We start from the raw sequence: 22881 nt of genomic DNA, 5'->3' as shown, positions 1-22881 counted from the left end.
CCTGCCTTCAGAGCTGTTAAATGAAGATATTATTTTCAGTAAAGCAACAGCAATATGTCATAGCGAGCCAGCTGTTGGGCCTTGTAGAATTCATTTTAATGTGTTTGACTTTGGTTTAAATGTTGAAGTAAATGCTAACATAGATAAAGAATGATTCATTCTTGTCAAAATTTTGTATACGAAGACTGGTTTGCCGATCAGGGGATGCTTTTGGTTGTTTGGCTGTAGGACCAACTGCAAATGAGATCAGACCTATTTGGGGAGTTTTTTTTTATCATTAGCAGTGATGGCTATAAGCAAAGGTGGCTGGTGCTCACTGGAGATGATAGGGTGGAAGGCATAGAGACCAACAGTAAGTGAAGCCAATGGCAGGCACTGTGGAAAGCAATCTTGCTGAACTATAGATATATTTGGTACAATCCATCAGGACCCTTCTGAAGTTATTACTTTCATCTAATTATTATTTGAACTTATTCAACCCTTCACCAAATGGCCCCAGGGTGGGTCGCAAGAATATAACAATTATAGTAAGTGCAGTGTGCAATTAAAACCATAGATTTAAATGAAGATTTAGCACCCAACTGCCTAAGGAAGGCTTTTATACCACTCCATTTTCAAATAAAGCAATGAGCTTATATAGCTGAGAAGTATATAAATATGTCAGTAGATCAATCCCTGGGTCCATTACATATTGTTCTGTCTACTTTATGTAGTCCCCAGAGCTCAATTTTGCAGTCAAATCCTCTGGATGTTTCCACGAAGAATTAATTTTGACAGACAGACAGATACACATGCACACATTTTGTCAGATTAAGATAAAAATGTGGAAGTCAATGTCATTTTGTATACAGTAGTGGGCGGTGGGGAAAATCAGAGAGGCTCCTGTGATGCGCTGGAGATAATCTATATTAAGACTTAGTCAAGATTTCAGAGGATAGATTTATAAAGTCCTATAAAAGCTATTTTACTCTTTGTGATCCATTATCCCATGGATGGGAAACCTGTGTCCCTCCAGATGTTCTGGACTCCAACTCCCATCAGCCTTAGCTCTCACAACAACTGTCAGGGATGATGGGAGTCATAGTCCCACAACATCTCGAGAACCACAGGTTCACCACCCTATTTTCAGCACATTAACTGAACAAAGTTTGCAGTACACTATTATAGTAGGATATCATTTTGACAGAAATCTCTGATCTTTTGGAAAGACCTCTACAGTCTTCTTACATTAACTGAAAGGCAATGAATAACAGTTTAGCAGGGGACTGACAGAATATATACAGTGGTACCTCAGGTTACGTACGTTTCAGGTTACATACGCTTCAGGTGAAAGACTCCGCTAACCCAGAAATAGTACCTCGGGTTAAGAACTTTGCTTCAGGATGAGAACAGAAATCGTGCAGCGGCGACACGGCAGCAGCAGGAGGCCCCATTAGCTAAAGTGGTCTTCAGGTTAAGAACAGTTTCAGGTTAAGAACAGACCTCCGGAACAAATTAAGTACTTAACCCGAGGTACCACCGTATATATAATGTGAAGAAATATATTTCTCATTTCTTGTCTACTGCTATCACTGTTGTCTTTCCCAACTTCAAGACTAGCCAGCCTTGGACAACGGCCTTTCGTTAGGGTTGGGTTCTGTAATGCAACAATGGTGTGCTTAATAACCATCAAGTTGCTAAACCCTTCTGAAAAAAGTAGAAATCTGCCCAAAAACTTTCTCCGACCATAATGCTGTAAAGATGGTGATGAGGCAAACAACAACTGGTTCCTTCAGATGGAGAATGAATGACACCTTATTTAGAGACGAGGAGATCTGCAAGAAGGCCCAAAAAACCTTGAAAGACTATTTTGAAATCAACTTAAGGTCTGAAGTAGAAAAAAGAATAGTATGGGACGCAAGCAAAGCCGTGATGAGAGGGTTTTTGATTCAGCAAAATACTTTAAAGAAGAGAAAGCAAAATGAGAAAAAGGAGAGAATTTTGGAAAAGATAAAAGAAGGGGAAAAACAATTAAGATCGAAGCCAAAATCCCAAGAGATTCTAAGAGAAATCAAATTTCATCAAACACAATATATGGAACTGATGAATCAAGAATTAGAGTGGAGAATTAAACAAATGAGACAAAAGACTTTTGAATCTGCTGATAAATGTGGCAAGTTACTGGCTTGGCAAATAAAGAAGAGACAAAAACTCAACACGGTAACAAATATAGAAGTGGAAGGAAAAAACATAAGCAACCCAGCGGAAATTAGGAATTGTTTTCAGAACTACTTTAGACAACTTTACACACAAGGGCCGCAAAAAGAAATGGACATACAACAGTTCCTTGAGGAAAATGGGCTGAAAAAGGTTTCGCATGAAAGTAAGATAATATTGAACCAGGAGATATCAGCACAAGAAATAGAAGATGCCATTCAAGGCATGACGCTGGGCAAATCCCCTGGACCGGATGGACTGACTTCCAAATACTACAAAGTTTTGAAGGAAGGGTTGATACAACCTTTGAAGGAAGTCTGCAATGAGATTATGGAGGGGAAAAGGGCACCCGATACGTGGAGAGAGGCCTACATTACACTTATACCAAAGACAGAGACTGAAAAGACCCAACTTAAAAACTACCGACCCATCTCGTTATTGAATGTGGATTACAAAATCTTTGCTGATATTTTGGCAAAAAGACTGAAGAGAGTTTTGATGGAGGAGATTCACGGGGACCAAGCGGGCTTTCTCCCAAAAAGGCACTTGTCGAACAATGTAAGGAATATAATTGACATTTTGGAAAAGCTGGAAGTGAACATAAACACTAAAGCTGTTTTGATATTTGTGGATGCCGAGAAAGCCTTTGACAACATTTCTTGGAGTTTTATGTTGAAGAACCTCCGGGGGATGGGGGTAGGCCAAGGGTTTGAAAATGGTATAGGTGCAATATACTCTGAACAGAAAGCCAAACTAATTGTAAATAATGTGGTTACAGAAGAGTTCAAGATTGAAAAAGGGACACGCCAGGGGTGCCCTATCTCCCCATTACTTTTTATATCGGTCCTGGAGGTTTTGCTTAATATGATTAGGAGGGACCAGCTGGTTAAAGGGATTCAGGTCGGAGCTAAACAATATAAACTGAGAGCATTTGCAGATGACTTAGTACTTACATTGCAAGAGCCAGAAGCTAGCACGAAAAGAGTTTTGGAAATAATTCAAGAGTTTGGTCAAATGGCAGGATTTAAATTGAATAAGTCTAAGACAAAGGTTTTGGAGAAAAATTTGACACAGATAGAAAAGGAAAGGTTCCAGAATGAGACAGGGTTGACTGTGGTTAAAAAAGTGAAATATTTGGGTATAAATATGACAGCTAAAAATGTGAATTTGTTTAAAGATAATTATGAAAAAACTTGGAGAGAAGTGAAAAAAGATTTGGAGATTTGGTCCAACTTAAAGCTTTCCTTGTTAGGCCGTATTGCAGCTATAAAGATGAATGTATTGCCAAGAATGTTGTTTTTGTTCCAAGCATTGCAAATAATTGATAAAATGGATTGTTTCAAGAGGTGGCAAAAAGACATATCTAAATTTGTCTGGCAGGGCAAAAAGCCCAGAATTAAATTTAAGATACTAACGGATTCAAAGGAAAGAGGGGGGTTTGCCCTGCCAGACTTTAAACTTTACTACGAAGCGGCAGCTTTCTGCTGGCTGAAAGAATGGCTACTTCTTGAAAACACAGACATTTTGGATTTGGAAGGTTTTAATAACATTTTTGGGTGGCATGCATATTTGTGGTATGACAAGGTGAAAGCACATAAAAGTTTTAAAAATCATATTGTCAGAAAAGCACTACTAAATGTCTGGGACAGATATAAAGACTTGCTGGAAAATAAAACTCCAAGGTGGCTGTCGCCAATGGAAGCTAAGGCAGTTAAAAAGTTAAATATGGAGTCCAAGTGGCCAAGATACTGGGAAATTTTGGAAAAGGAAGGGGACAAATTGAGATTGCAGAGTTTTGAGAAATTAAAAGGGAAGGTGAGAGACTGGTTCCACTACCATCAAATTAATGAAGCGTTTAAACTGGACAGTAAAATTGGCTTCCAGGTGGAAAAATCAAAATTGGAGACAGAACTGTTAGAACCCAGTACTAAGAATTTGTCCAAAATGTACAATTTGCTGCTGAAATGGAATACACAAGATGAAACGGTTAAATCGGTCATGATTAAATGGGCTCAGGACATTGGTCATAATATTTTGTTTGCTGATTGGGAAAAGTTGTGGACCACCGGGATAAAATTTACGGCATGTAATGCCTTAAGAGAAAACATTATGAAAATGATATATAGGTGGTACATAACCCCAGTCAAGCTTGCAAAGATTTACCATGTGCCTGACAACAAATGTTGGAAATGTAAAGAAACTGAAGGTACATTTTTTCATCTTTGGTGGACCTGCCCGAAGATTAAGGCATTCTGGGAAATGATCTATAATGAACTTAAAAAGGTATTTAAATATACTTTCCCCAAGAAACCAGAGGCCTTTCTCTTGGGTATTGTCGGCCAAGGGGGGTTAAAGACGGATATAACTTTCTTTATGTATGCTACAACAGCAGCTAGAATACTCATTGCGAAGTACTGGAAGACGCAAGAACTACCCACACTGGAAGAATGGCAGATGAAGGTGATAGACTATATGGGCTTGGCAGAAATGACGAGCAGAATCCGAAACCAGGGAAGAGAAGCAGCGCAAGAAGAATGGAAAAAATTCAAGGACTATTTAAAGAAATATCACAAAGTTAATGAAAGTTAGAATGATGTTGGACTGGAAAGTAAATGGTTACTATTAGCAATGGTTAAGACAAGGAAAATAAGGAAGAATAGTCTAAATTTAAATTAAAATAAGGGAAGATTTGCTGAACAATCGATAAGAATTTGGAATACAGAAAGGGGAGGCATGAGGAAGTCGGGGAAGATAGGATATGAAATTAGGATATGAAATGATACATGTTTTTTGTTTTGTTTTTGTTTTTGTATGTTTATGTTTGTTGTATTGTGTTTATATGGAAAAATAAAAATATTTAAAAAAAAAAAAAATCTTAAAATGCAATTAAGGACAACCCAGCCAAAAAAAAAAAAAAAAAAAAGTTGCTAAACCCTTCTGAGCATAACAATGAATGTGGCATCTATAGAGTATTGCATATTTCCTTGAAATCTTGACCATCGTCATTCCTCACAAAAACACAGAATAGAAAAACATGGAAGCTGAATCGCAGTGGTAGTATTTGTAACATATGGGAAGGGTAAGCAATCTCTTCACCCACAGGCAAGATCAGACAGCTGCAAATTGCTCGCAAAGCCCCATTTTCTCTGTTCAGCACTGCATCACTCAGTGGCAGACTGTATGCAAAAGGCTCCAGGCTCAGTCTTGGTTCTCCAGTTAAATAATCTCAAGCTGTAGGGCTGAGAATAATCGCTCCTTAGGATCTGGTAAGGCATTGGACATGTGACCTGAGCCAATACGATGCAGGTTTTGCACATCAATAGTAATCTAAGGCACATGCATTTGACTTGCACTATACTGTGTAGCTCCACAACAGGCAGCCAATTGTTTACAGATGTTCATAGAGGAAGTTCACATACAATGTTTTCCATGGAATAATCGCAAATATTAAATTATATACCGAACATGTGACTCCTATCAGCAGACTGAGTGCCTGTCTGTGCCTCTGCATAGCATCTGAAGTCATTCTCAGTTACCAAGGCATGTTTTTGTCTCTTAATCACAAAAGGCAATTGACTAACAATGGCACTCTGTTGTGTCATCAGCATGTAGAAGGCACATTATTTCCAGCTTGGCTCCTTTTTCTCGGTGATTGTCTTACTCTATAAGAGACAATGGTGACAGATCGTAACAGTAATAGTTTGGCATATTTAGGTTATCAAGAAATAACTGCAGTTATCTCATGAATGACGTAATTTATGGAGACTCTGAAAATCAAGCTGGGTGGGGTAACATTCCTATCATGCCTGCTATCATATATCATCACCCTTAGTGTAAGCATTTTCTAAATTTCTATCACCCTTCACCTCCCACATGTTGCACTGCTTGGCATTCTTCCACATCTATTAAAAGCTTAACTGCCAGAGATTTCATACATTTCAGATTATTTTCATCAAATACCCATATGGCCTCTAACTTCATACTTGAGATTAAATATATCAAATAGATGAGCAGATAGCTGTATGGATTCTTGATGTCATTACCGGAATTAATGAGATTTTGGAAATATCCTCCATGAGAGCAGAGAAAAAACTGTTCGGCTTAAAAGATAATATGTTCACAGCAGTTGATATGTAAGCACAAAAAAAGATAAATAAGTAGATATGCATGAAAAGGTAGAGTTATGTAAGCATGTGGATCTAAGGACAAGTCAGTTGGAGTTGAATTGCTGGATGGACGTGCTGACAGGAAGCTGACAGGAAGGTCAGAATAATTATTTATTGCTTCAGTTTGTAAGACTACCCTTCATCAGGCCAATTTGCTCCCAAGGCAGTTTCCAACAATGCACAAAATACCATAATACATAAAATATAGCAATTATTAAAACAGCCCAATTAATAAACAAGGAAGCAATGTGTCTCCGTTGACCACCAATGTGCATGAGCTGTGTCTTCTTGACTCAGGCGACATTTCCTAAGGCCAGAACACTAAGCAACTAGTGATGGGTGTTGTCAAGAAATCCAAAGTTATTTGGAGTTGGAATTATTTGAGTTTTTGTTTTCTTGTTGCTTATGTTTTATAGGATTTATAAGCTGCCCCATCACTTCTCAGCCTTTTGGCTAAGATCAAGTATAGTATGTCTTCTGTTGAGGACTATATATTAAATGGATTTTTGGAGCTGGGAGATGGAATAGGGGCTTGCTCATCCATCCACTCCATGCATCAACCTGGTATTGCAATGCCTCCAGGAATGGTGTGTGTGCGCACACGCACACGCGCGCGCGCACACACACACACACACACACACACAGAGAGATTTATAAGCCTGTCTTTGGGGCTAATTATCCTTACAATATTGAAAGTTAGAAAAAGAACTAGGAACTGCAAAGTTTATTAAAAGCCATTGTACAAAATTTTAAAAATAGATAAATAAAACTTGATACAGGTTTTTTTAATTAAAAAAACACAAAACACCTAAACAAACCAGTGTAAAACCACGTAAAAGAACTACATATTAAAGTCCTTATTGCCAATTGAAATATTATGGCATCTTGGCATATTTTACAGAAAAGCCACCTGGAATAGGTAAGTCATTAGTGCCCACTTAACAGCCTGCAAAGAAGGCACCACTTGCACACATAGTAATGGGACCATTGTTGAAAGTCCCTCCCTCCCTCCCATGCCCACCAATCTACTTGTCAATCAGACTGGCGGGTATACATGGACAGCTGATTTTACAGCGCAGGAAGGCTGGTACAGAGGAAGGTAGACTTTCAACTAGCCAGTGAGGAAGTGTTATCAGTTCCTACGTATTTGTTTAATTTATAGTCCCAGAGTGAATAGCTCTGTACTAAGTTAACTCTGAAACCGACCTCATTTGCTGATCAAGATGCTTCAGAAATTGTTGTTGTTGTTGAAGTGAATTGGTAAATCTTCATTTACTGCTCCCGATCAGGACTAGGTCTCTTGTCTACAAAGTTTATTGCTATACTGGGATTAATGAGAATGGAACTGTCTTTTGTAAAGTCTCCAGTTATCATCATACATCATTCTCTGTTAATTATGACAACCTTGCAGTTGTAAGGATTTTCTGTATCTTCTTCCTGCTGTGCTTATTCGACAATGCAATACTAATGAAATCTTTTTCCCTGTTATGGATCATTAGATACAAGAAACTGACTGTGTAAAACTCTATCACAGTACTTACATCCCATTCCTGCTGCTTACGCTTTTATTCCCTTCCTTCCCCAGCCCCCATTTTTTGGGAGGATGCTGCTCCTTCTCTGATGACAACACAGTTCAGCTAGGGTTGCTATTCTAAAAGCAATTTATTGCAGATGCATACTCTGTCAGTGAGGCAAGCAGTGATTTAATTTTTTTTAGAAGTCTGTATTTCCATGTTAAGAAAATATTCGAGGAAAGTTCCCAGTTTTGTTTGATCCTGTAGCTGAGCTTCTCTCTTTGGCAGTTTCTAATTATTGTGGTTATTAATATTCTGCTTTCAGAAGCAATGGGATGAATAAAAAATCTGATTCTTCTTGAAATAAAAATTGTCAAGACCAAAAATAAGGTTCCAAAGTTTTACTAACAGAACTTGTTGCAAAACAGGCTTACATCAATAATGATACATCCAAATAGTTACATAAAATACCATGTGCTTGTCCAAGCACAGGTTCAGCATCTTTAAAAAATGAAATTACTTCAAAGAGAACTGAAATCAAAACTCTTTCTCTCCACACAGACACCATTACCTTCCTGAGGCTGTGTTCTCTCCAGGAGAGAGATCATTAGCACACTTTCTCTCAAGTGGCTTGAGAACAAAGACTAGCTCACACAAAATGGTGCTTTGCAACTGAATATCTTACTCATGTTATCTAAGGTTACTGTAAATACCACATGAGAGCTAGCAGAGGCACATTCTTAGTTCATTATCAACCTGTCAGGCACTCAGAGAGCCTCACTTAGCTTCAGTGGGATTTTCCATGTTCCCTTTAGCAATACACATGAAGAGCCATTTTCCATTTCCACATACAATTAAACCATTATACTTAACACTCATTGGTAGTTTCTTGCAATTCACCCGTAAATTCTACAGTAAAATCGCTGGAAAGCATATTTTAGTGTGAATATCAGTGCAACTTATGTTTCTGAGCTCGTCTTTTGAGAAATGGGTTTGAGGGGTTGAGAGATGTTGCCTTTTTATGAGCTGCTGTATGCTTCATGGTGGACACATCTATTTCCTAGTGAGATTTTGAAAACATTGCCACTCATTGCATACAGTGAATTTAAATACCCAATCATTTTTTTTCCACATATTAGTGCCTGTACTTGTGTGCATGATCTTTTTATGATTACAAAACATTCATTTTTAAATGAACTTAGAAGATTTATTCCTCGCATCAATTTTATTACCTTGCAAAAATCTTGAATCCATCATCTTTAATTGTTGCTTTTATTATTTAGTATAGATATTTATTGCCTTCTCTATATTTTTGCAATTTGTTGATTTTATAGCCTAACATTTAGTATTGTTACTGGATGACATTAAAATCTCCAGCTAATATATTTAAATAAATGAGGGAGGAGGAGATTTGTGGCACCCACTGCATTTGAATTATACTGCCTAACCAAGATTTGAATCATAGGCGTTCTCCTCTGGGATTTTTCTTTCTTCTTTCTTTTTTTACATAATCATTAAATATAATTTTATGCAGTATACTCATTTCTTTCCATGTCTCAGCTAGTTTCTGCTGAAATAGTAATACATTTCTATCCTTATCCTGAAATTTTCTATTTTAAATAGTGACAGACCTTTTACGACAGTGATATAATCAAATCCAGCTCAGATCAAGGTCATAACAATGAGACGACTAATGAAGGGCTGTGATAATCTCTTTTTTCCACGCTACATCCCACATTGTGTTCATTAATTTTAGTCAAAGGCCTGATAATTCTACTTTATACTCTGGAACAGGGTGTTCTTCAAGATAGAATTGTGAACCTGGACGTTGAGATTAATAGCAAAGGTGTTGCCGTGGTCTTTCCCTGTGCTCTGGCTAACTGGTATTCATTTAAATCAAGCATCTTGTGAAATCGTCTCCATTTAAGATCTGCTATACTGTTGCATCTCGTGGTCATCAGATTTCATGCTGACTTGCATTTGCATTTTTCCATGGCATCCATTGTTCACCAGAGTATGATTATTTATCAGATGGAAGCAACTCGGTTCAATACAGCATTCTATTTCTTCATACATACACAATCCACAGACAGAAAGAAGCACACTCTTGTTCACATCTCAGCTTGTGGACCAGGAGCTACATACTGGTGGTCACCTGTTCTTCCAGAGCCTGATTCCCCATATTCTCCCCCAGCCTTGCAATATACACATTGTTATGAGACTGGATTGATATGTAGTTCTGAGAAGATTGCCAGAGCTGTAGACTTCAAATGCTGATGAACTGGGGGCAGGTGAGGAAACTGTGACGGTTTCCTTTTTGCCGCCTCCAACAAATGATCTGTATTGTCAGGACTGACTGTACTGAGCATCAGTTTAGTGACTACATCAAATAGATCTTCACACACTAATCAAGAGAAATTTAAGCTGTGGTCTAAACCACTAAGCCTAGGGCTTGCCAATTGGAAGGTTGGCGGTTCAAATCCCAGAGATGGGGTGAGCTCCTGTTGCTCAGTCCCAGCTCCTGCCAACCTAGCAGTTCGAAAGCACGTCAAAGTGCAAGTAGATAAATAGGTACCACTCCGGCGGGAAGGTAAATGGCATTTCCGTGTGCTGCTCGGGTCTCGCCAGAAGTGGCTTAATCATGCTGGCCACGTGACCCGGAAAAACTGTCTGCAGACAGACGTCGGCTCCCTCGGCCAGTAAAGCGAGATGAGTGCAGCAACCCCAGAGTCGTTCATGACTGGACTTAACTGTCAGGGGTCCTTTACTTTTACCTTATATTTCACTGAAATCAGTGCCAACTCTACTTCTGGACAGCACCCAAAGACCCTTTTGTGGTCTTGGCAGAGACCTATGCATCATTGATGATGAGAATTTATAGACAGTATGAACCTAAGCAAGCTATTTCTCTTGTGGGTCAATTTATAGATGGCAATGTACTTGTTTTTTAGCACCTTTACACTCCTGAGATTCTTATGTGTATGTGTATTCCACAAAAGATGACATATTTAAAGCCATTGTAATCATTGGACTTAAGTGTGCCCTAATCTGTGCTGATCTATGGTCATTCAGTTACTTTTATCAGGCAATTCTATATTAAGAAGCAAGTCCTACTAAAGTCAATGGAATTTGCTCCCAGGTAAATAATTGCAAAAGTTTGTACATTTTAGATATAACATGTTCATCATCATAATCCGTCTTACTTTGTTCCATACCCCAAGTCAATTTTTCCCCAACTTGAATCTTGTCTTTGTACATAACCTAGGTTTATATCTATTCTAGATTCTTATATGGCATGTAAAATAAATAAAGTCCTCATTTACTTTACATTTTGTGGTATGATAAATATCCATGCCATCCAAACCTTAAGTCATATCCTTTTAATTTCAAAAGTCTCTTATTTCTGAGTGTCACCCATTCCTTCAGGCATACCAAGTAACAAACTGCAAAATACAATATTTAGTGAGGTTGGCCAATCCTCCCCTATCCTTTGCTGGAATGTGTGCAGAGGAGCGCAACCAAGATGATCAAGGGTCTGGAAACCAAGCCTTATAAGGAACAGTTGAAGGATCTGGGTATGTTTAGCCTGGAAAAGAGAGAGGACTGAGAGGAGATATGGTAGCCATATTTAAATATCTCAAAGACTGTCACATACATGGAAGAGAGAACAAGCTTGTTTTCTCCTACTCTGGAAGGTAAGTCCTGAACAAATGCATTCAAGCTACAAGAAAGAAGATTCCAACTAACCATCAGGAGGAACTTTCTGATGGTAAGAGCTGTTAGTGGAATGGAATCCCTCAGGAGGTGGTGAACTCTCCTTCCTTAGAGGTTTTTAAGCAGAGGTTGGATGGCCATCTGTCATGGATGCTTTAGCTGAGATTCCAACTTTGCAGAGGGGTGGACTACATGACCCTTGGGGTCCCTTCCAACTTTCTAATTCTATGATTTTATGATTCTATGATCACCAGTGCACCATAGAAAGGTTGTCGGAAGGGCCCTTTGTGTCTGTATGTGTTAAGTGTGTGTATGTGTGTGCTTATGTTAAGGGTGTGCAATTGTGTGCATGCCTGGTCTCTCCCACTTTATGGTCAGTTTTCCATTGGGGTAATGCACCCCGTGCTATAACCCCTCATAGACTCACTAATAATGGGACTTAGATCTGAGTACAGAATGTGTAGTACTGCAATCTCCCTATTTGCCGAGCTTACTTTTGAGATTGATGGACACTACATACATGTGCCAGACACCAGAGGACTCAAAGAACAGTCCTCTCGTGCTTTTCAGCTTTCTTGGTTTGTTTTAAATGTGAGAATCAGTTTAATGTGAGCAATGGGATATATCATTTGGGAAAGAATGAGAGGGATTAGTTAGGGAGCTATTTTATTAACCTGATTCAAAAAGCCTTTTTATGTGCTCTCCATTCCTTATTGACTTTCTGCACAAAGCATAAAACTTAAAGTCTTATTTTAAATGGCCTATCACATCTATAGCATTTAGAACCTACCTTGTAGATCTTTTAGCCTCTCTGCTCTGTTTTTATGCTGAGTCTGCTGTCCTTTGGCTTTTAATAATTCTCAGTTTTATTGCTATTGTTGTTTTAAATTGTTTGAGCTGCTCTGGGAGTCTTTGGCCTGAATATTGGGTTATTCAGTCCTTCTAATAAATAACTAACGGGCTACGTCAAGTTTCTTTTTCATAGAAAGCAAAATATTGTTTTCCATTTGATCAAGCACATAGAATACTTCCAGCCCAAACACTACAGATATGCAAAGCAGGTGGAAGAAACAGGAAGATGTGATTGGTGGAGATACTGCTGATGTCACAAAGCACCCCAGTTCTGACTGAGCAACCCAGTATATTGACACAACTCATGCACTAGATAATGTTGTCACCCCATGGCCAAAGCTAAGAGGAAGTGGGGGTTCTGCAGTCACCACAAAATGTGAATCCCACATCAGAGGTAATGTTATGTGTCATTTGATGGTGCATGATCAATCTATTTAAAGCTTGTAATTGTTGAATGGTTTCTTTAAATGTAAAGGTTCATCATTGTTCCACCCAATGTGTATGTCTTTAAGGGGCCAGAGCAAGGGCCAGAGCAAGATAACAAGACCCAGCTTTACAGCTGTGAAACATAGCAGGTGCTGCTGAGTTGTATTTGATTAAGGTGTGTCAGCATTTGGGTGTAGTATATAGGGAGCAGCACCTAGCTCTCCCATTACCCTGGGGGATGGGTTGGCAGTGGCGTAGCGTGGGGGGTGCAGGGGGGGCCAGCCGCACCGGGCGCAACATCTGGGGTTAGGGCAAATCCACGGGTTAGGGGGCGCAAATCCACGGGTTAGGGGGCGCAAATCCACAGGTTAGGGGGCGCAAATTACTTGCCTTGCCCCGGGTGCTGACAACCCACGCTACGCCACTGTGGGTTGGTGGTTGGGTCTGGTTTGTTGTTATGTATTCAGTGTATAAGGAGTTTTTGTTTTTCTTATTAAAACCTTGTTTAAGTTATTTTTGAGTCCTTTTTTTTTTTAATGCATGGTCTTCCCAGCAAGCTCTTTGCGCTACTAAACTGCAAATAGCCAACAGTAACAGCAGGCAGGGCGGTGGGGCGGGTCTATGCAGATGATCAGCATAGGGTCTGCAGTGTGCAAGGAGAGACCTTAACTCCAGGCCACAGTCCTGATGAAATAATAATAATAATTATTATTTTTTATTTATTTATTTCCCACAACAACCCCATGAGGTAGGCTGAGAGTCAGTGACTTGCCCACAATCACCCAGTAAGCTTCATGGCTGAGGGGGGATTTGAACCTGGGTCTGCCAGGTCCTAGTCCAACACTCTAACCACTACACCACACTCGCTCCCAAGTTGTTGACATGGGAAGAAGCTGCTCTTGGTGGAGCGGATATATTGTACATTCACAAAGTGGTAATGGGACAGTGTGTGAGCTTTTTATTATGATACCTGTGTTTCAAATATTCACATACATTACATTGTAATTCAGAAAGGCCCTTGCCTCATTGGTAGCACTTCTGTTTAGGATTCAGAAAGTCTCGGGTTTCTTATCTCGCATCTCCAGGCAAGGCTGGGAAAGACTCCACTCTGAAACCCTGCAGCAAGGGTAGCCCATATGATGCTCTCCTGATGTTGCCAGACTACAGCTCCCATCACCCCACACCATTGCCATGCTTGCTGGAGCTCATGGGAGCTGGAGTCCAATAGCATCCAAAAGTCACCATCACATTGACTACTTCTGCCCTGGAGCCTTGCTGTCAGTCAATGTGCAGACCAAACTGAGTCAGGTGGGCCAATAGTCTGATCTGTTATATGGTAGCTTCTTAGGTTCCTAACTTGTAATCATCACAGCAGCCTTGTAAAGTTTCTGCCACAGAGGAAACTTAAGGCCTAGATTTTTTAAGAAACAACAACACAAAACCTTAAAAGTCTTACAGGTTTGTTTTTCTCCTGAAATGAATTATCCTGAGTGAAAAACAAGATGTCAATTCAGGCAGAGCTGTCTTCCCAGACTGTCTTCTTTTTAAGACGAGTAAAATAATGGTGTTCAGCCAGAGCTTGAGGGGATACACTTTATTAGGAAAGGGCTTTAAGGTGGTTTTTCTCTAATTGTCTGCCTCTCTCCCTCTAAAAACTACATCTATCAACATTCAGTCCACTCTATTCTAGGTTCTGGTGTTAAGCACTTCAGGCAGGGAATTGTATTAGAGGTTTTCAGAAAGTACTAGCAACAATGCATATTTTTATTTTTATTTTTTAAAAGCATTCCGACCATGATTTTCAGCTGGAAAGGCTCCCAGAGCACTAGACTAATTAAAGAAAGACCATCCCTGACCTCAGACAGCCTCTGAACTATAATGTAGAAGACACAACACAAAAAGAAAGAAAAGCTCTCATAATTACTAATGTACAGTTTTATACATTGACCAGTAGCAAAGGGCTATGGCTCGGTATTAGAGCATCTGCTTTGCATGCAGAAGTTTTGATAACCAGCACGTCCAGGTATAATAATAATAATAATAATAATAATAATAATAATAATAATAATTTATTATTTATACCCCGCCCATCTGGCTGGGCTTCCCCAGCCACTCTGGGCGGCTTCCAAAAAAATATTAAAATACTATAATACATCAAACATTAAAAGCTTCCCTAAACAGGGCTCCCTCAGATGTCTTCAAAAAGTCTGGTAGTTGTTGTTCTCTTTGACATCTGGTGGGAGGGCGTTCCACAGGGAGGGCGCCACTACCGTGAAGGCCCTCTGCCTGGTTCCCTGTAACTTGGCTTCTCGCAGTGAGGGAACCGCCAGAAGGCCCTCGGTGCTGGACCTCAATGTCCGGGTAAAACGATGGGGGTGAAGACGCTCCTTCACATATACTGAAGGTAGGGTTGGAATTGCCCCCCACCCGAAACTCTGGAGAGCTGCTGCCAGTCAGTGTAGACAGTTCTGAGCTGCATGGACCAAGGGTCTGTCTCGATATAACGCAGCTTCCTATGTTACTCATGAAAACAGGTCAGGGAGAGGAGGAGCCAAATAAATAGAGATTGTGTCTCAGGCAAGCTCTATAGCCCCATCTCTTCCCTCTGCTGCAGCCAGATGGAATGTTGAAGAGGGAGCCACATGGAAGGGATCTCTTTACAGAACCAATGGAGGATCCCTCCTTCCCACCTGTACTTCAGCCTGATGGAATAGCTGGTGCTGGGTGACAGCCTGTGTGTGTGTGTGCTGGGTTGCTCAACGGCACAGAAACTGTTAACTTTCTAAGGTTTAATATTTTATTATGTTTTTATATATTTGGAAGCCACCCAGAGTGGCTGGGGCAACCCAACCAGATGGGCAGGGTACAAATTTATTACAGTCGTACCTTGGAAGTCGAATGGAATCCATTCCGGAAGTCCGTTAGACTTCCAAAACGTTCGAAAATCAAAGCGCGGCTTCTGATTGGCTGCAGGAAACTCCTGCAGCCAATCGGAAGCTCTGTCAGACGCTCAGTTTCCAAAAGAACCTTAAAAAACCAGAACAGTCACTTTTGGGTTTTGATTATTCGGGAGCCAAAATGTTGGAGAACTAGGCTGTTCGACTTCCAAGGTACAACTGTATTATTATTATTATTATTATTATTATTATTATTATTATTATTATTAAACTGCTTGCTGCAAGGCTTGTTGAACTACAAAATGCAAAAAAAAAGGACAGATATTGCCCATGTATTATGGTTGCCATACCTCCTTAAAACACATACCTCCTTAAAAACATGTTTTTAAATACATGTTTTTTAAAAAAGGATATAAAAGTCTTGTGGAAACCAGTCTGAGTTCTCTGCATAAGCATATGAAAATCCATCATGTTCAGCAAAATGCCTTGGTGTGTCTTAATGTAAGCAAGTGAAAAAACAAACCAACCAGACCATAAATACTGTACCATGCAACAATGCCCAGCTAACAGCACATCAGGTAGATTCTTCAACACCAGAATTAAATTGGGTAAATTCCTTATTACCATGTTCATCCTGCTTCCATGTGGCTTCCACTACTTTTAACACTTTTGCTTACTTGAAGGAATATACAGGATGATCCACAGATAAGGAATCTACAGTCGGCAAATGGAAGAGGGTGACGGCGCTAGAAACTCAGTTGAGCAGCCCCAAACTATCCAGAATGTACACATAGTAACAACACAGGAAGGGCAGTCTACTCATCCATCTGGCAGCCGGAGAACTACTGCCGAACACCCAGCCGTGGATTCCCCATTGCTACCCCAGGTTCCTGTAGGCGAGAATCTTACTGGGGAGCGAGCGCAATGCTCTGCGAGAGGAGAACCAGCTATACATCTTCCCCCACCCATTCAGGATTCGACGCTGGCAACATGTCAGCACATTGTTGGTCTCCTTGGACAAATCACTGATCAGCGTGAGTACGAGGTGCTTTGATTAGGTACAACACCATTTCATTTGCTTGCCTCCTCCAATTCCAAAGAGGCTTTTGGTCTGGTTTCAATTGGAGACACATCTCACATATCCCTGGAAAAGTTCTAGAACATTCTACCAGTTTCCATTGATGCTCCTTAAGAGGTTCCTCTGGATTTCACAAAGTGCATCAGGGTCTTAAATAACAACAACAACAATTTATTATTTATACTCTGCCCATCTGGCTGAGTTTCTGGGCAGCTTCCAACAAAATATTAAAATACAATAGTACTTCAGGTACTAAAAGCTTCCCTAAACAGGGCTTCCCTAAACAGGGCTGCCTTTAGATGTCTTCTGAAAGTTTGGTAGTTGTTGTTTTCTTTGACATCTGGTGGGAGGGTGTTCCACAGGACAGGCGCCACTACCGAGAAGGCCCTTTGCCTGGTTCGCTGTAACTTCGCTTCTCAGTGAGGGAACCACCAGAAGGCCCTTGGTGTTGAACCTCAGTGTCCAGGCAGAAAACTCACTCCGAATCTGACCGGACACAGGTTAGAGCTCAACGGAGACTCTTTCAGGTGGTCCGCAATTTAACGGAACCACCTTTCCCACCGGGGCCTTGTAAAAACCCCAAGATCTCCTGCAACGATTTTGCAAAGTTTTTTGCAGATAAAATCACTCATATTCGGAAGGAGCTAGACACCACTGTGGGAGCAGGGCTGGGGCGGGAGAGTGCTAGAGCCCTGTCTGGTCAAGTTGCATGGAATCAATTCCAATCTGTTACCTCCGAGGATGTGGACAGGCTGCTTGGACGCGTGAAACCAACCACCTGTCTCCTTGATCCTTGCCCATCCTGGCTAATAAAAGCAAGCCGGGAAGGGCTGGGCGATGGGCTCTGCGGGGTGGTGAATGCTTCCCTCTGTGAGGGAACATTCCCAGATCTGCTGAAAGAGGCGGTCATTAAACCGCTTCTTAAAAAACCATCTTTAGACCCGGCCAGTATGGCCAACTATCGCCCAGTCTCAAATCTTCCATTCTTGGGCAAGGTGACTGAGCGCGTGGTTGCTGAACAACTCCAGGCACGCCTGGAAGAAGCGGACCATTTGGATCACTTCCAGTCGGGATTCAGGCCTCATCATGGGACTGAAACTGCCTTGGTCGCACTGGTTGATGATCTCCGGTGGGCTAGGGACAAAGGTGAGAGCTGTTTCCTAGTTCTGCTGGACCTCTCAGCCGCGTTTGATACCATCGACCATAACATCCTTCTGGACCGTCTTGAGGGGCTGGGAGCTGGGGGCACTGTTATACAGTGGTTTCGCTCCTTCCTCCTGGGCCGTGTTCAGAAAGTGGTGGGGGGGATGAGTGTTCAGACCCCTGGGCCCTCACCTGTGGGGTGCCTCAGGGTTCCGTCCTCTCCCCCATGCTTTTTAACATCTATATGAAGCCGCTGGGAGAGATCATCAGGGGGTTTGGACTGGGTGTCCATCAATATGCAGATGATACCCAGCTCTACCTCTCTTTCAAATCAGAACCAGTGAAGGTGGTGAAGGTCCTGTGTGAGTGCCTGGAGGCGGTTGGAGGATGGATGGCGGCTAATGGATTGAAGTTGAATCCTGACAAGACAGAAGTACTGTTTTGGGGGGACAGGAGACGGGCTGGTGTGGAGGACTCCCTGGTCCTGAATAGGGTAACTGTGCCCCTGAAGGACCAGGTGCACAGCCTGGGAGTCATTTTGGACTCACAGCTGTCCATGGAGGCGCAGGTCAATTCTGTATCCAGGGCAGCTGTCTACCAACTCCACCTGGTACGCAGGCTGAGACACTACCTGCCCGCGGACTGTCTCGCCAGAGTGGTGCATGCTCTAGTTATCTCCCGCTTGAACTACTGCAATGCGCTCTACATGGGGCTACCTTTGAAGGTGACTCGGAAACTACAACTAATCCAGAATGTGGCAGCTAGACTGATGACTAGGGGCGGCCGCCGAGACCACATGACACCGGTCTTGAAAGACCTACATTGGCTCCCAGTACGTTTCCGAGCACAATTCAAAGTGCTGGTGTTGACCTTTAAAGCCCTAAACGGCCTCGGCCCAGTATACCTGAAGGAGCGTCTCCACCCCCATCAGTCTGCCCGGACGCTGAGGTCCAGCGCCGAGGGCCTTCTGGCGGTTCCCTCATTGCGAGAAGCAAAGCTACAGGGAACCAGGCAGAGGGCCTTCTTGGTAGTGGCGCCCGCCCTGTGGAACGCCCTCCCATCAGATGTCAAAGCGATAAACAACTACCTAACATTCAGAAGACATCTTAAGGCAGCCCTGTTCAGGGAAGTTTTTAATGTGTGATATTTTAGTGTATTTTTGGTTTCTATGGAAGCCACCCAGAGTGGCTGGGGAAACCCAGCCAGATGGGCGGGGTACAAATAATAAATTATTATTATTATTATTATTTCAAGATTGGTGTTATGCAGTCTTGGCGGCCATTCCCAGTCAGCAGTCTAGCTGCCGCATTCTGGACTAGTTGTAGTTTCCGGGTCACTTTCAAAGGTAGCCCCATGTAGAGTGCATTGCTGTAGTCCAAGCGGGAGATAACCAGAGCATGCATCAATCACTCTGGCAAGGCAGTCCGCGGGCAGATAGGGTCTCAGCCTGCGTACCAGATGGAGCTGGTAGACAGCTGCCCTGGATACAGAATTGACCTGTGCCTCCATGGACAGCTGCAAGTCCAAAATGACTCCCAGGCTGTGCACCTGGTCCTTCAGGGGCACAGTTACCCCATTCAGGACCAGGGAGTCCTCCACACCTGCCCGCCTCCTGTCCCCTAAAAATAGTACTTCTGCCTTGTCAGGATTCAACCTCAATCTGTTAGCCTGTTAGACTATTAATATAGTCCATTCTCACACATGGTCATTTCAAACATCAAAAGGGGTTACATATGTAATACGAAGAGGCCTGTGTACCTTGCTGTGGGGGGCGGGGGGGATCTAACTAGTGGATCTCCTTCATTCCTTGCTGTGGGGGGGGTGAGTTTAAGTAGTATGGCGCACCTTTTCTGCTTTTACTGGGCTTGGCTATTTGATGGAATCCCAGTCTTATTTGCTGAAGAAATATAACTGACTGTGCAACACCCTGTCTTCTTGGCAGAGGACAGCATCATGAGAGAACTGCGGGTCATGCGCAGAGAGATGCGGCTTTTGAAAGGTGAACAGCGCCGGACCACTGCCAGAGTAGTCTCCGTGGCACATGCCTTTGAAGCATTCAAGGAAGAGTTTCAGTGGCCACAGGGTTGAAGCCACATGATTCCTTCCTACCTTCAGCCAACCATTCAGAACTTTTGGGTGCTTCCCTTTCTCCATGGATGTTGTTCAGCCATGTTTATTAAAATCTTCACTGTACAAACTACTGCCCACTTGACTGGTGATCAAAAGTCAGAAGACTGGCTGTCTGTGAGTCTGTAAAAGTCACCCTACTAGAGGTGGGGGGAAGTGTGTGTACTTTAGAGTAAGATGTTCTTGGAGTGTAGAACAGGTGATTGAACGGGTGGGGTTGGGTGGGAAACTTGTGCATCTCCCAGTCTACAGTTGCCTGTAACACAATGAGTTTTTCATCTCTACTGCTTTCCTACCACTGGATCTACTCAGAAATAAGCTCCATTGCTTCCGGGGGGGGGGGGGAATCTGTTTGCAATCCTGTTGGCTCAGAAAACAGTGGGAACTTTGTTCTATAATTTCCCCATGGTTTTCATGGATGACACCATGTGAAAAACCTTGAGACAGTATTCTAGCATACAGTTATTTAGGGAGGGGTAGTACTTCTAGTGGGGGACACATTGTGCTCCTTCTGGGGTACTTGGTCCACCTTTGGTCCCCACCCGGCACTCAGCTCTCACCTGTGGCTCCTAGAAGCTGCCAGCACATGGCAGTGGCCACATCCTGGGAACAGCTTTGACTGGCCGACTAAACCAGGTGGGGGTAGCCGATGGGTCTCAAACCCTTGGTGAGTTGGGGACTTCCCCTGCATGTGGAGACAGACTCTGGCGAATTGAAAAGATGAGGCCAATAGTGGGTCCAACTGTCAAGAAAGCTGATTCTACATCTGCTGTAGAGGGAAGTGAGGAGCAAACGGGGCTCATCTACCTGGGAAGGTAGCCCAACTAGGAGAACTTAACCTCTGATCCTAAACCTCCGCTGCCTTGCGGTATATCTTCAGGAGAAAAAGAGGATAAGGAGTCAATCCTACACAAATCCAGAGTGGAGTCCCAAAGGCTGTTGGATGGTGCCTTGTATGCCTCCTTACAAGTCTGAAGACAGAGACCACCTGAATGCTGAAATTTGTAAGTCACTCTCTTTGGGAGACTTTTTGGCAGAATAGGGGAATAAAATGCTTTAATAGATTGATGATTCCGGTCCATGTTTTTTTTCACATTCTAGAGATTGCTGCTGGTTAGTTTGGTGTCCAAAGTTTGAGAGGGGGGAAAAACCAAATAATGGACACTAGATTCCTGGGCTGCCTATCCCACTAATAAATCTAATAACGAAAAAAGAAAGGCATTGTATCTTCAGGAATAACTTCAAAGATGAGTACATGCAACACCAGACAAATAATGACTTTTCTGAGGCAAAGTGGGCTTTGTGATAACCTTGTGATACAGACCAGGTAGAGGCACCAAAAATCAATACTATCAAATCTGCTTAAAATCCTGGCAATGAAAAACGGCTTCCTATCATTTTCTCAGGCAAGTTTTAATGGTTCCATATAAAATCAATGGAACAGAAGAACGTTTTCTTTTTCATTTGCTCATCCTGTCTAAATGTCTTTCCTGGGAATTGGAAAATAATTTTCACAGATATCTTCCATTAAGTGCACAAGGAGAAATTCATACCACAGCAGGGTCACTGTGTCAGTACCTACAAGCATTATTCTGCCTACCTTACACTATTAAGGCTGTAGACCTATAGCTATTTACCTAGGAGTAATCTCCATTGAACTCAATGGGACTTGACTTCACCGTAAAGGAATGCGCTATTAATTTGGATAGACATATTCTATTTCTCTTTTTGACATTCAACAATTAAATTTAGACTAACACTCTCCTAAGTTGGAAATAATTATAATCATCATCATTTTTTAAAAAAAATAATTGTATAATAATTAATAGGAAAAGTAATGCAGTAAGCCAGCAACTTACCCAGGAGTTACATTCCAGGGATCACATCTAAAGCCAAAATGGTGTATAGTCAAAACACATTGTGTTCAATGGTGGGTGGGATTGCCAAAGTCTTTTTTTCCCAGACGCCCATGCTCTTTCCATCCCCTTTTTATTTATTTAATATTTATTTATTTTCCAAGCGTGCGAGGCTGAATGCGCACAAGTGAAATGCACGTAAGTTGCAGACTTATGGTTATTCATATGACATTATGTCTGCATCTCTACCTTATAATTTTTATTGTCCCAACTTCAGAAGCCACTGATCTTTAAAGTGATGGATATTCACTCCATTGCTGGTGTGTGGGTCTGGGCGTGTGTGCTTTTAACTTAATAATTGCACTTGTATTCCGCACTCATTTGTATTTTGTCTCGCTCCAGCAGTTTTGCCATGCTCCAATGGGCAAAACGTTTTAGCATTTTAGCGCACTAAAAATGCTAATTAGGAAAAAGGGTCGCTATACATCAGTCTCATTTTACTGAGCTGCTTGCTTAAATAAAGGTTGGTGGTCTCAGGCATTGGGATCTGTGGGCAGAATTTTCTTCTCAGTTTTTCTGTAGTAAGTTGCTGGCAGGTGGGTGATATAATAGACTGGTACTAGGCCAGTGCAAAACAGGTGTCACATCTGCTGGGGAATGATGAAGTGGCTGTAGCCTAGATGTTCCTTGTGGAATTTAAAGATTGCATTCCTTTTATAGATTTATCTAGCTCATTAAAACAACACAGAAAGCTTTGTTGCATTTGACTTTAAAATTAAAATGCTCCACAAAGAGCTATTTAATGCTCACAGTGCTTGTATAAATATTTCATGGAGAAGGGAAGCAGAATAGATATATCAGAATCTCTTACCCCTAGCCAACAGCTTTTCCCTGGGACAACTTCAAAGTAAC

At 41.8% G+C, this 22881-nt stretch overlaps 1 long non-coding RNA gene across 1 annotated transcript; it reads left to right on the top strand.

Moving 5' to 3' along the window:
* The first annotated feature begins 12681 nt into the window (after nucleotides 1-12681).
* LOC310766201 lies at nucleotides 12682-20183 on the top strand. The gene is made up of 3 exons (XR_014549957.1): nucleotides 12682-12836; nucleotides 16449-16799; nucleotides 19929-20183. It is a non-coding gene; the product is annotated as an uncharacterized lncRNA (long non-coding RNA).
* Nucleotides 20184-22881: the final 2698 nt, after the last annotated feature.

The sequence above is a fragment of the Podarcis filfolensis genome (genome assembly GCF_964270895.1).
Source record: "Podarcis filfolensis genome assembly, chromosome: 1".
NCBI lineage: Eukaryota > Metazoa > Chordata > Lepidosauria > Squamata > Lacertidae > Podarcis > Podarcis filfolensis.
This window is presented reverse-complemented; position numbering and strand designations above follow the sequence as displayed.